Source organism: Bos javanicus, chromosome 4 (assembly GCF_032452875.1).
Source record: "Bos javanicus breed banteng chromosome 4, ARS-OSU_banteng_1.0, whole genome shotgun sequence".
Taxonomy (NCBI): Eukaryota; Metazoa; Chordata; class Mammalia; order Artiodactyla; family Bovidae; genus Bos; species Bos javanicus.
In genome coordinates, this window is record NC_083871.1 from 8,673,222 (window position 1) to 8,687,136 (window position 13,915).

At 40.6% G+C, this 13,915-nt stretch overlaps 1 protein-coding gene across 6 annotated transcripts in view; it reads left to right on the top strand.

Annotated features, from left to right (window-relative positions):
- The window catches only part of CDK14 (cyclin dependent kinase 14), a 659,101-nt gene that overhangs the window by 98,442 nt on the left and 546,744 nt on the right, over window positions 1-13,915 (top strand). The window lies entirely within an intron of this gene.

Consider the following 13,915-nt stretch of genomic DNA (forward strand, 5'->3'; position numbering starts at 1 on the left):
TAGTATGTGTCTTTCTCAGGGCTGAACAATGAAGTACAGCAGTGAGCAAAGCAGACAGAAATCCCTGCCATCGCGGAACCGAGTTGTGAAGGGAGGCGGATGATAAACCCGTAGGCAAAGTTTGTCTGATGGCGTAGATACCATGGGGAGAAATAAAGCAAGGGAGTCTATAGGGAAGTTGGTCATTTTAATTAGGAAGGGTGAAGAAAACGTCACAGGAAGTGTGATTTGAGGGCCATGAGGGAGTGAGCCATGTGGCTTCTTGGGGGAAGAGTGTTTCAGGCAGAGGGAACATAAGGGAGGCCGTTGTGGGTGCACAGAGTGAACAAGCGGGAGAACGGCAGGAACGAAAAATAAGCTACACCAAAGAGAGCTTACTGGCCTTTGTAACCCTGACTTTTGTTCTCTATGAAATGAGAAGCCATGGAGAGGGCGGCCATATTTGTTTTTGGCCGCCCGGGTCTTGGCCGCTCCGTAGGCTCTCTGGGGTCCCTGTGAGCGGGGCCGCCCCTGGTCTTGAACCCCCCGTGGGTTCTCTCCGGTCGTCGTGAGCGGGGCCGCCCTCTGCGGGGCGCCGGCTTCTCGTTGCGCCGGCTTCTGTTCTGGAGCAGGGGCGCTAGAGCGCAGGCTTCAGCCCTTGTGGCTCACCAGCCTCGTTGCTCCGTGGCACGTGGGATCTTCCCTGACCAAGGGTCGAACTCACATCTTCTGCATTGGCAGGCTCATTCTTCACCCCTGGAACCCCAAGGGAGTCTGGAAGTTTTTGAGCCGAATAAAGTGACCTGGCTTCCATTTGAAAAGAATCACTTCATGAGCTCTTCTGGGAAAAGAAGGGAGGGAGCAGCAGGAGCCCAGTTGAGAGGCCTCTTCAATGATCAGTTAAGATGATGGTGGATCACATCACCTTCCAATTAGAGTGACTGCTCTGGAGATACTGAGAAATGGGTGGGGTCTTGATACACTTTGAAAGTAGAGTCAACAGGATTTGCTAACGGATTGGATATCAAATTAGAATCATCCAAGTGCTGGGCAGAAAGTGAAGAAGAACTAAAGAGCCTCTTGACGAAAGTGAAAGAGGAGAGTGAAAAAGTTGGCTTAAAGCTCAACATTCAGAAAACTGAGATCATGGCATCCGGTCCCATCACTTCGTGGCAAATAGATGGGGAAACAGTGGAAATAGTCGCAGACTTTATTTTTTAGGGCTCCAAAATCACTGCAGATGGTGACTGCAGCTATGAAATTAAAAGACACTTACTCCTTGGAAGCAAAGTTATGACCAACCTAGACATCATATTAAAAAGCAGAGACATTAGTTTGCCAACAAAGGTCCATCTAGTCAAGGCTATGGTTTTTCCAGTGGTCATGTATGGATGTGAGAGTTGGGCTATAAAGAAAGCTGAGTGCTGAAGAATTGATGCTTTTAAACTGTGGTGTTGGAGAAGACTCTTGAGAGTCCCTTGGACTGCAAGGAGATCCAACCAGTCCATCCTAAAGGAGATCAGTCCTGGGTGTTCATTGGAAGGACTGATGTTGAAGCTGAAACTCCAGTACTTTGGCCACCTGATGCGAAGAGCTGACTCATTGGAAAAGAGCCTGATGCTGGGAAAGATTGAGGGCAGGAGGAGAAGGGGGCAACAGAGGATGAGATGGTTGGATGGCATCACCGCCTCAATGGACATGGGTTTGGGTGGACTCTGGGAGTTGATGATGGACAGGGAGGCCTGGCATGCTGCAGTCCATAGGGTCACAAAGAGTCGGACACAACTGAGTGATTGAAGTGAACTGAACTGAAGTGCTGGGTCTGAATATAACTTGAATGATGGGATTACTGTTAATGGACCCTTTGAAAGTCCGTTGAGGAATCCCCAAGAGATTACCCTACCTGGAAGCCTACTACCCACTACACCACTGCTGACAAAGTCAAGATGTAAAAACACCTTCAGAGCAGACACAGACTCCATGGAGCCCAAACCAAGATGTTAATGTCAATTCATCTCAAATGTCTGCTTTAAAAGCCCTTTGCCCCTCACCCCAACTTCTGCCTCTTCATATGCTGAAGAGCAGAGAGAAAACCAGAAATTGGAAAATAGTTTTTACTTTCAAAGAATGTATTGGAGGCAAAATTTCGCAAAAAAAAAAAACTGTTGTGGGGCAGTGGCTCAGCGGTTTGGTTTCTGATGTGTTCAGTTTCAGGGGAAAGGTGCAGGTTTCTACATGGAATCCCAGAGCACATGTATTGTTGCACTTACAGGTTAAAAAAATTACATTTTTTAAGAGCTTAACACTTTCTCTTAACACTTTTTAAGAGAAGGTAGCATTGATGTAGGTACACTACTATGTGTAAAATAGGTAGTTAGCGGGAAGCTGCTGTATAACACAGGGAGCCCACCCTGGCGCTCTGTAATAACCTAAAGGGGTGGGATGGAGTCGGGGGAGGGAGGCTCAAGAGGAAGAGGCTATAGATATACATATAGAGAGTATATATATCAAATATATAGTTATGACTGATTCGTGATGTTGTACAGCAGAAACCAACACAATATTGTAAGACAATTATCCTCCAATTAAAAGATAAATATAAGGGAAAATGAGATAGGTTGTGCTCCAATTTGAGAAATACATCATTTACAGTTTGAATTCCTTTAAAGATTTAGAGATTCACTTGATTGCAGATATTTAGGAAGCCATATTTCTGTTTTGCTTCCTTATGTCATTGTTCTAACATTTCCTTTCTGGTAAGCCAAGAATGATTTTTTTGTTTGTTTGATTTTAGGCAGATATACCCAAACATTCCATTGCATATTTATCTTTAGGGACTTATCTTTCAAGCATAATCTACGTTGGATAGCTGTGTGTTTATCCCAAAATGATGCCACAGTTGCTCAAATATTTTTGGAATTCTGTTCTTATATTAATTCACAACTAGCTTGTAAGCCACACGGGAAAATTAGTTTTTTAAAGAGAGTTTCAATTTTTAGACATTGACTTTCATTCAACCTCCGCTTTGGCACATGGTACATTGATACTCCTTAGGAGCCAACAACTTTGCATGTGCCAAATTTAGTCTTAAACTCATCAGTAGTCTAATGATGTGGACCGATGAGCCTGCATGAGACTTTGCCTGCTAGAGTCTTGCTGGGGAGGGGGCTAGGCCCTCCTTGTCCTCTGCTTCCTGCCCCAGGATTGCAGGGCACCAGCACTGTCCTCATCTTCAGGACCAAGGGGAGAGGGGTCTGTAGGCATTTAATACCTTCTTATTTCTCTGAAATAGGTATTAGATATTAAAGATCTCTGTATTCCCAGTAGATTCTTTTAAAATAAATGAGGCATATTGCTGTGTTTGTATAATTCTTTTATTGTATCATCTTGGTGGAATCCTTGCATAAGTTTTTCTTGTTTCCTATATCAGAATTTGGGCTTCCCATGTAGAGCTTGTGGCAAAGAATCCGCCTGCCAATGCAGGAGATGTGGGTTCAATCCCTGAGTCGGGAAAATCCCTAGGAGAAGGAAATAGCAAGCTACTGCAGTATTCTTGCCTGGGAAATTCCATGGACAGAGCAGCCTGGCAGGCTACAGTCCATAGGATCACAAAAACTCAGACATGACTGAGTGACTGAGCAGACATGTCAGGATTTAGTTATAATTTTCCTGAAAATAATGGCTCTGTTTTAAAAAATCTATGGACACTAAATCATGTCACTTATGGCTGCTAAAAGCCTACTGTCAAATTTGTTGTCTAGAAAATGTGAATTGCTTTTCCTTTGACTTAAATTTTCTCTTGCACTTATTTTTAAATTTAATTTTCTTTTGAATTATGGTAAAAAACATGTAACATAAAACTTAACCATCTTTACTATTTTTAAGTGTATAGTTCAGTTGCGTTAACTCTACTTACATTGTTGTTCAGCAGATCTCTAGGACTTTTTCATCTTGCCAAATAGAAACTCTCATCTGTTGAACAATTCCCGTTTCCTGCTCTCACTGGTTCACATAGTTTTAAGGATTACTTAAAAAAATATCTAATGTATGTACACAGAGCACTAAAATGTGAAATCATTCTAAGTATTCATTGATTGTGAGAAAAAAAACAGTGATTTCCTATTTTCCATGCACACCTATGGTTTTCTCTCTCCCTCTGCTAGTTCTTAATCTATGTAGACAATGACATTCAGCTCTTTTTATGTAGTTTGTCAAGTGTTTTTAGCTTCTGTCACCATTCTTATTTTAAAAAGTGGTGTATATTTGCATTATGAAGCCTGCATTAGCATTTACTACCCAGTGCGGTGGTAGACTGATATGTTGCCATTCTTGTACAACTCTGTTTCAATTTGAGTTAATAATTAAGACTTTGTTGCCCATTTGGTTACTTTTCTAAACCCTTACCATTTCCCCCCTCAGATGTGAAGGCTATCTTTTAAATGATTGACTGCTTTGGGGGACTTCTGTCCTGAAGCTCTTACTTTTGGGTCACAAGAGTCTCCATTGTTCTGGTTCTTCCATCAGTGCTGCTTTAGGATCCTCAAGATCCCATGCCTTCTGCTTTCTTGTTTGGCAGAACACTCAGTCAATAGTTTTCTAAGGAAAGGGATATGGGGTGCTAATTTTTTGTTCCTTAAATGGCTAAAGGTCCCTTTATTCCTGGTATCACACTTAAATGATAGTTTGGCTGGGAATAGAATTCTGTGTTGAAAATAATGTTTTCCTATAGAATTTAAAAATCAGTGTTCTGTATTGTCTTCCAGATTCCATTTTTACTTTCAAAACTCTGTTATTGTAATTTCTAGTTAGATAAGTCTGTATGTGTCTTACCTTTTTTTTTTTTTCTTTGGGAGCTCTTTGAGTCTTTTGGATATTATTATAATCTGGTATGGTACAATGTCATAGTAATTTTCCTTATAGATCTCCTTTTGTTTCTTCATGCTGAGCCCTTGGTGAGTTCTTTGAATCTGAAGACTTATAACAACATTTGGTTCTAGGATAAGTCTGCAGACTTTCTGTTCTGGGAATTTTTTGGTTTTATTACTTTACTAATTGCCTCTTCTCAATTTTCCCTATAATTTAGGAAACTTCTGTTAGTTAGCTTTGGGGATCTACTGGATGATGGGATTGGTATTCTAATATTATTTGTTCACTTCTATTTACTGTTCCTTTCTCTTTCGTTTCTGCTTTCTGGGAGATTTCCTTGACTTAGTTTCAAACATCTTGTTTTAAAATTTTAGTTATTAATTATATTTTTAATATCAGGAATATCTTTCTTTGTCACTGGTGATTCCTTCTACATAGCATTCTGTCCTTATTATATGATTTCTTCTTTCTCTATTTAATAGAGAAGATATTAATTTTAGGTTCTTTTTGGGGGGGTCTGTGTTTAAATGATTCTCTAGGCAATATTGAATATAATTTTTAAATAAAGAATTTCTCTCTGCGTTTAAGGTATTCTGTCTGTGCAATGTCTTTGTTATATCCATAGCCCTCCCCCCCCTTTTTTTTTCTGTTTATTTTGGTATGTTGCCCTTATATGTTGGAGACTGTTCTTAAGTGTGTAGTTATCATTTTCTATCAAGTGATTTCTAAGATTGAGTGCTGACTAGCACCCCTCCTCTGTATGTACAGTTTATTGGCAGGTTATTTTGGCTGTATGGTGATGAAGTGGGAAGCAAGGTGCTTCATCACAGGACTGACTCATAACTGTCAGTATGTGAAGCCTTTTTTCTTGGAAAGATCGAATTTTTCTAGAGGAGACTCTTTCAACCTCGTAGATGGGACATTTGAGTCCTATATGTGAGAGCAGATCAAGAGACTTAATCTGAGACTCCTCGTGTCTTTCTGTTTGCAAGTTTTTACTCACTCACTCTTTGTTCAGCCCTGGTTTTCAGGCCTTATTTCCTTCATAATAACTCTGATCTTCAAGCCTCTAAAGGTAATTTTCCTTTTTTTAAAAAAGGATTTATTTATTTTTCATTGGAGGATAATTGCTTTACAGTGTTGCATTTCTGCTGTAAAGGTCATTTTCTCCAGAGAATAACCTGGCTGTACTGACTGAGGATGAGAAGGGGGATTCAGTTCGCCCAGCCCTCCTGCTTACAGTTCTGTTCCGCTCTCTCTGCTCGGTCAGCCTGACCTGTCAGAGTTTCGTGTGGGAGTTGGCTCACATCTCACTGGTATCCCCCTGACAGACACTTGACCAGCAGCTTTCTAGCCTGTCAGATCTATAATTGTTTCTCCAGCATTTGTTGAAATGTTTCTAACTTTCTTTTTGTCCTGGTGCATGCACTTTCTGTCCCTTTACTGGCATATGTTTTGAGAGAGAAAGAAGACAGAGGGTCTGGGTGGTTATCTGCCGTGTTTTATCCCATGTCCCATTTGGCTATTAACATTTTCGTTTTATCTTGCTATAGTCTGAGTATTTTCCTGTCCACCTTAAAAGTCATTCTGGAATACGGCTGGGTACAAAATGCTTTAACAGCTCATTTTAAAGGATAGTGTTGTGAATGTAGATATAGAACTTTAATATGCATCAGAACACAAAATAGAGAGATCCATGGAACGTTAATATAGTGATATGTTAGGCAGTGTTAGCGTTAGTCGCTCAGTCGTGTCCGACTCTTTGTGACCCCATGGACTGTATCCGCCAGGTTCCTCTGTCCATGGAATTCTCCAGACAATAGGATTTAGTTTGATTAAAGGCAACCTTTGCAGTTTTAGATGTCTGAAATAGGTTATCACTGTTCCTTCTACGTAGGCTATTCTCCAAAAAGAAAGGAAAAAAACTGCTAAAGAATAATGGAGTATGCCCGCGGGCACATTTTGTTTCCATTGCTCTCTCTTTCCCTGCTTTGTGAGTTCTTTAGAGGTGTGGGGATTTTGACAAATAGCTGTGTGATTTTTTTTTTTTTTTTGCTGATCACTGTGTATTTTTTAAATTACTAAAAATAGATTGTAAAATAAAAGAAATTCAGATTTTGTAGTTTCTAGGTTTGATCTGGGTTTATTTTTCTTTGTGACAGAACTAGTCCATGAAAGTTCTCAGTGATGAATTATGACCCTGTTAAATTTCAGAGATAAATGCAATCTTTGGTGTCATGAGACTTAAATCTAGGTAGGCAAGTGAAATTGTATAAGAACTATTTTATATTTATGTTTACTCAAATAGGGTAACTGAGATGATATACTTGTATGGAATTTAGTAATAAACAGGCCAAATTCTCCTTATATTTGTTTTCTATGCATTGGATAGATTTAACATATTTTTGTGTATATCTCCTAAACAGGGAATAATGCATTTATTTAAGAGTAGTTTCCTTGCTGAAGGGCATTTCTTATAATAATATATAGATATAAAACATCTTATTTGAAGGTTAATTAGCTTTGGAGCACATAGTAATTGGATTTTCCATCTCACTGCTTTGTGCATTGGCAAAAGTTCAGTATTTGGCCAGAGGTGTTTTTATGTTTGTTTTATGTAATAAAGACTTATATAGTGTTTAGAAAGTTTAAGGCATTATTCTAAGTTCCTACAAAGATCAACTAATTTAATTCTTACAGCAGTTGTTTGAGGTTGGTACTATTATTATCTCTATTTTCTGGCTAGGAAATGTCAGAAAAGTGAAGGAATTTGCTGGAAGTCACATAGCTGGTCGATGAGAGTCCTGATGTAAACCCAGGCAATTTAGTTCCCAAGTCCATGGTCTTGACCATTATGAAATAAAATAGTAGAATGGTCACTGTGTGTCAACATTAAGTTGTTAGCAGCTCCCCTTCAGTCTTCGTTTGAACCACGATATTTGTTAAAGAGCTTGTAGTGTAGCCATCGTAGCGTGTGTGTGCTCATTCATGTCCAGCTCTTTGCGACCCCATGGACTGTAGCCTGCTGGGCTCTTCTGTCTATGGATTTTTTCCAGGCAAGAATACTGGAGTGGTTTACCGTTTCCTACTCCAGGGAATCTTCTGATCCAGGAATCGAACCAGCATCTCTTGTGTCTCCTGCATTGGCACGTGGATTCTTTATCACTGCACCGCCTGGGAAGCCCAGAGGAACCATAAGATTCCAAAGGAAGTAAAAGTCTGGGCTTCCCTGGTAGCTCAGCTGGTAAAGAATCCACCTACATTGCAGGAGACCCCAGTTCAATTCCTGGGCCAGGAAGATCCCCTGGAGAAGGGGTAGGCTACCCACTCCAGTATTCTTGGGCTTCCCTTGTGGTGATAAAGTGGCTCCACCACTTACATGGCTTTGGACATGCTGCTCGACTTCTCTAAGCTTCATTTTTCTCATCTATAAAATGGGGAGAATAATAGTATCCATAAATGTCAATAGGATGTCAATAGGATTGAATGGATGATATGAACAAGCCTTTAGTACCATGACTCACATGTTGAAAACACAGTACATTTTGGTGATAATAGTATTAGCTGCAGCTAGCAGCAAGGCAGTAACATCTCCCTCTCCTTCACGTACTCACCCTACTGCTTTCGTTTGCAAATGTTTCTCAAATTTCTTTTCTACTCCACTAACCTCATGGCAACCCACTCCAGTACTCTTGCCTGGAAAATCCCATGGATGGAGGAGCCTGGTAGGCTATAGTCCATGGGGTCGCAAAGAGTCGGACACGACTGAGCGACTTCACGTACTTCACTTAACCTCAGTCAAAGTTTTCATCTCTCACCTAGACTCCTACAGTAGTGCCTTGTCTGGCTGCAGTCACTCATTCTGTGCCTCTGAGATCGAGCCTCAAAATTCTAGCTAATGATCACATTAAAACTCAATTATGCCATTGCCCCTCAACTGCTAAATCCCTTTCAATGTACTTTATAGCCTTCAGGATAAAGGTGATCCTTCTCTTAAGTGCGGGAGGAGATTCTCTACCCAGGTGGTTTTTTTCAGCTATTCCAGACCGTCATTCACAGCCTTGGAGAAAGGGATGAAGCATTCTTTCCTTGCTACATCTTAGATCATAAAGGCAACCACTGAGCACCCCTCATTGCTACACTGCGCGGCCTTATGAAAGAGCGATAATGGCCTTGACACCTCCTCCCTGCCCATGATCATCTGCCCACGATCATAAGCCAAGTCAGTAAGCATTTATGAACTGCTGGCCATGAACTAGACTGGACTTGTTCTTTCTGAATCTCTGTCTGATGCCTTTTTCCTTTGATAATTGTCGAATTTATTGTGGGTTGGAAATTTTATTGGAATGTTAAAGCAAGTACAGTCTATGTATTAGTTTTTGTTTTTTTTTTTTTAATCTTATTTTGTCTCCTCTTGAATTGCTATCTATCTGTTTAGACAACATAGGAATTTTGGGATGAAGGCTGGTCGTCAGGATTGGCTTCCCAGCAGGAGGGTTCCTACATTCATAGGATTATTTTATATTTTCTTTGTTCCTACTGTGTGAACTCTAAAGTCATAGATCTGCTGTCTTTGTAGACACAAACCCAAGTTTCATTTTCTACCTTATAGCATCGACTTGCATTTTTCATTATGTTTTGCATAGAGGTCACTGCACTGTTATGATGTGAAAGAAAAACTGCTTTAAATTCAAGGCCTTTTTTTTTTCCTGTCAAGTTAAAAAAAAAAATTTCTCCCCAGAGAGAAGCATTTTGCCAGCAGGGTTCTGTAGCTTATGGGGTACTAGGAAAGGGTGCATAAAAATGTGAAGCACATGAAGGAAAGAATAGTTCATTTAGCCTGTGTGTGAAAAGCTAGACTTCTTTTTCGTGCTGTTATAGGAAGTATTTCAGATTTTGTACATATTTGCTTTTTTTCCATTTTGAAATGGTTACTCTATGTCTTCTTCCCAAAGGTACTTAAAATGTGATGACTTCTGTGGAATGTAAATATTAAGGTTGATGTCTAAAGGTCATTTTTAAAATTTAAAACATCTACGCTCCTTCATACTTAAATATTTATGGAACAGAAGTTGTATAAGTTATATAAATGGTAGTGAGTCCTGGAATAGACCCCCGTCTGTGATGCCTGCATAGAGTTGGAGGAAATGGGCCAAGATTAACACCCAGTCTGTAAGTATTCCCAACTGGAGACAGACATCTTTAGGGGTTTTCCTGTTTTCCTGTAATTTGAATCTTCTTGGTGAATAGCTATGCAGATGCCATTCCTTTTGGTTTTCCCTAGATGCCCTAGGGGCTTCCCTGGTGGCTCAGTGGTAATGAATCCACCTGCCAGTGCAGAAGATGCTGGTTCGATCCCTGGGTTGGGAAGATCCCCTGGAGAAGGAAACGGCAACCCACTCCAGTATTCCTGCCTGGAAAATCCCATGTACAGAGAAGCCTTGCAGGCTACACTTCATGGGGTCGCAGAAGAGTCAGGTACAACTTAGTGACTAAACAACAACAAAACGCCCTACTCTCATTGTTAGGAACGGTTCACTGGGGAAGTGGAGGAGGAAGGCATAAATTGAGCTAGCTTGCACTACAGCGGAACTGTGGCGTGTACCCTCTTTGTCCCTAGACTCAGTTCAGTGAATGTCTCAGGCACACATGAAGAAGTCTCAGTGACAGAAAATCCACTTGGTCATTGACTTTGGGTTCTGCCTTTGTTTATTCTTGCTAATTGACTCCTTTTCTAGATCCTCTATGACTTGATATTAACCATAAACCTGCTTACTCAGCAGTGAGAAGTTATTTAAGCTGGCTCTAATATCATACCTTGTTTTTCCTCTGAGTTATTTTGCTTCCTTGAATATTAAAGTCCTTTTGCTTCTTGAATATTAAAACCAAGCTATTGTTTTAATCTTAAACATCCAGTATTGTCTAATGCCTCTTGTCTAGATGAACTGAACTCTTTTTTACTTTAATTTGAAATTTGTATTGGATAAACTGTAGACTCTTTTGATATTTGAATGATCAGATGCCAGTTTTTCACTAATTAAAAAAAAAAACCCATAATTGAATTTTCTTGTTTAATATTTCACTACCCAATATAGTATTAATGTTTAGTATTGTAAGTTAACTGATTCACTGTGTGTATGCATTAATTAAAGACTGTCATGTAAGTGTTCTTGAATTGGAGAGCTAATTGATTAAAAGCTGAAAATATTCAAATAGGAACATGCTGAGAAAATATTTCATTAGGAAAATTAGTTACAGTTTGTGAGCCAGAAACTATGAATTCCTTTTAGGTATGAAAAAGGGTTAAATAATTGTGGCTCAGATGGTAAAGAATCTGCCAGCAATGCAGGAGACCTGAGTTCGATCCCTGGGTTGGGAAGATCCCCTGGAGAAGGCCTGTGGAATTCCATGGGCAGAGGAGCCTGGAGGGCTATAGGGTTGCAAAGAGTAGAACACGACTGAGAGACTAAGCACAGCACAGCACAGTTTTTTAAGACTTATGTGGCATGTCTTATTTCTATATATCTTATGTCTATATTTCTTGAGCAGCAAAATTGCTACTTGAACTCAGAACAGACATGATTATATGTGTTATATAATCTATGTGACCAGAGTATTTTTTTTTTCAAATGAAATTCTGATTGCTGTTTCCCTTTTTATGACTCCCTGTTGCCTACAAGATAACACTTGAAACCCAGGCCAACACAGAAGATCCTTCATGGTTGCCCTTTATCTGCTTTCAGCTTTGTTCCAAGCTTCGTCTTTTTTTCCTATCCTGCTTTCTTTTCCCCCAGCTTTCCTCAAATTTTCTGTAGGAAACTACCCACCTTCCCACTGTTGTTGTTGTTCAGTCACTAAGTCCTGTCTGACTCTTGGTGACCCCATGGACTGCAGCACACCAGGCTACCCTGTCCATCACCGTCTCCCAGAGTTTGCTCAAACTCATGTCCATTGCGTTGGTTTTGCCATCCAACCATCTCATCCTCTGTAGCCCTCTTCTCCTCTTGCCTTCAATCTTTCCCAGCATCAGGTCTTTTCAATATATAAGCTCTTCACATCAGGCGGCCAAAGTATTGGAGCTTCGCTTTCAGAATCAGTCCTTCCAATGATTGGGTCCTAAAGGGTTGATTACCTTTAGGATTGACTGGTTTGATCTTCCTGCAGTCCAGGGAGCTCTAAGAGTCTTCTCCAGCACCACAGTTCAAAAGCATCAATTCTTTGGTGTTCAACCTTCTTTATGGTCCTACTCTTACATCCATTCATGGCTATTAGAAAAACTATAGCTTTGACTAGATGGACCTTTGTTGGCAAAGTGGTATCTCTGTTTTTCAATATGCTGTCTAGGTTGGTCATAGCTTTTCTTCCAAGGAGTAATGGTCTTTTAATTTCATGGCTTCAGCCACCCTCCACAGTGATTTTGGAGCTCAGAAAAATAAAATCTGCCCTTTTCCCCCATCTCTCTACCATGAAGTGATGGGACTGGATGCCATGATCTTAATTTTTTGAATGCCGAGTTTTAAGCCAGTTTTTCACTCTCCAGTTTCACTCTCATCAAAAGGCTGTTTAGCTCCTCTTTGCTTTCTACTGTCTCCCCATAAATTTGTTATAATATTTTCTACCTGATTTATTTTCCTCATGCTGTTGTTTCTGTCTAAAAATCTGTTTGCTCTCAATATGAGGCTCTAAAAAAATAAGTTGAAAAATATTTAATGATTCCTTTTGACATTAATATGTATTAAAGTATAAACAATTGAAATATATATACTATACCCCAGTAAGAATTGAGTTGGTGTTGTTTAATTGCTAAATCATGTCTGACTCTTTGCAACTCCATGATCTTCAGCTTTCCAGGCTCCTCTGTCTTTGGGATTTTCCAGGCAAGAATACTGGCATGAACTGCCATTTCCTTCTCCAGGGGATCTTCCTGACCTGGTGATTGAACTTGTGTCTCCTGCTTGGCAGGCGAATTATTTACCACTGCGCCACCTGGGAAGCCAAGAAATGAGTAAGAGTATAGAAATGATTCATTGATGTACTCATTCAAGAAATAATTTTGGAGCACCTACTATTTGTCAGGCATTGTTCTTGGCCCTGGAGATTCAAGAGTGAGGCAGATAGAGAAATCCCTGTCACCATGGAACTTTTGCTTTAGTGGGGATAAGAAGCAGATGTATGTGCTAAGTTGCTTCAGTTGTGACTCTTTGCGACCCCATGGACTGCAGCCCTCCAGGCTCCTGTGTCCATCAGATTCTCCAGGCAAGAATACTGGAGTGGGTTGCCATGCCCTCCTCCAGGGGATCTTTCCCAACCTAGGATCGAACCTGAGTCTCTTATGTCGCCTGCATTGGCAGTAGGTTCTTTACCACTAGCACCACCTGGGAATCCCTAAAAAGCAGATAATAGACACATATAATGGTCAGGCAGACATGCAAAGACTACAAAACAAGGCAAAGAGAAAGAAAGACGTGGAGGAGAGTGTTGATAAAATGGTCAGGGATGATATTTCTGTGGTCATGTTTGTAGGTAGATGTGTAAGAATGGCAATGGCACCCCACTCCAGTACTTTTGCCTAGAAAATCCCATGGACGGAGGAGCCTGCTAGGCTCCATGGGGTCCCTAGAGTTGGACACGACTGAGCAACTTCACTTTCACTTTTCACTTTCATGTATTGGAGAAGGAAATGGCAACCCATTCCAGTGTTCTTGCCTGGAGAATCCCAGGGACGGGGGAGCCTGGTGGGCTGCTGTCTATGGGGTCGCATAGAGTCGGACACGACTGAAGTGACACAGCAGCAGTGTAAGAATGGAGGGAGCAAATTGTGGTCGTATCTGGAGGAAGAGGGTGCAGCATGAGGTTAGAGGGGCTTAATGTTCTTAAGAAACAGGAAGAAGTGTAGATGCAGTGAGCTGGGGACTGATGAGAAGGGCAGAAAGGTAGTACTTGGTGGTCATGATTAGAGTGTAGCATTTTATTCTAAGTCAGAAACAGCTTTTCAGCAAGAGAGTGGTATTTTTTTTTTTTTTAACTTGGAAGATAATTGCTTTATAATGTTGTGCTGGTTTCTGTCGTA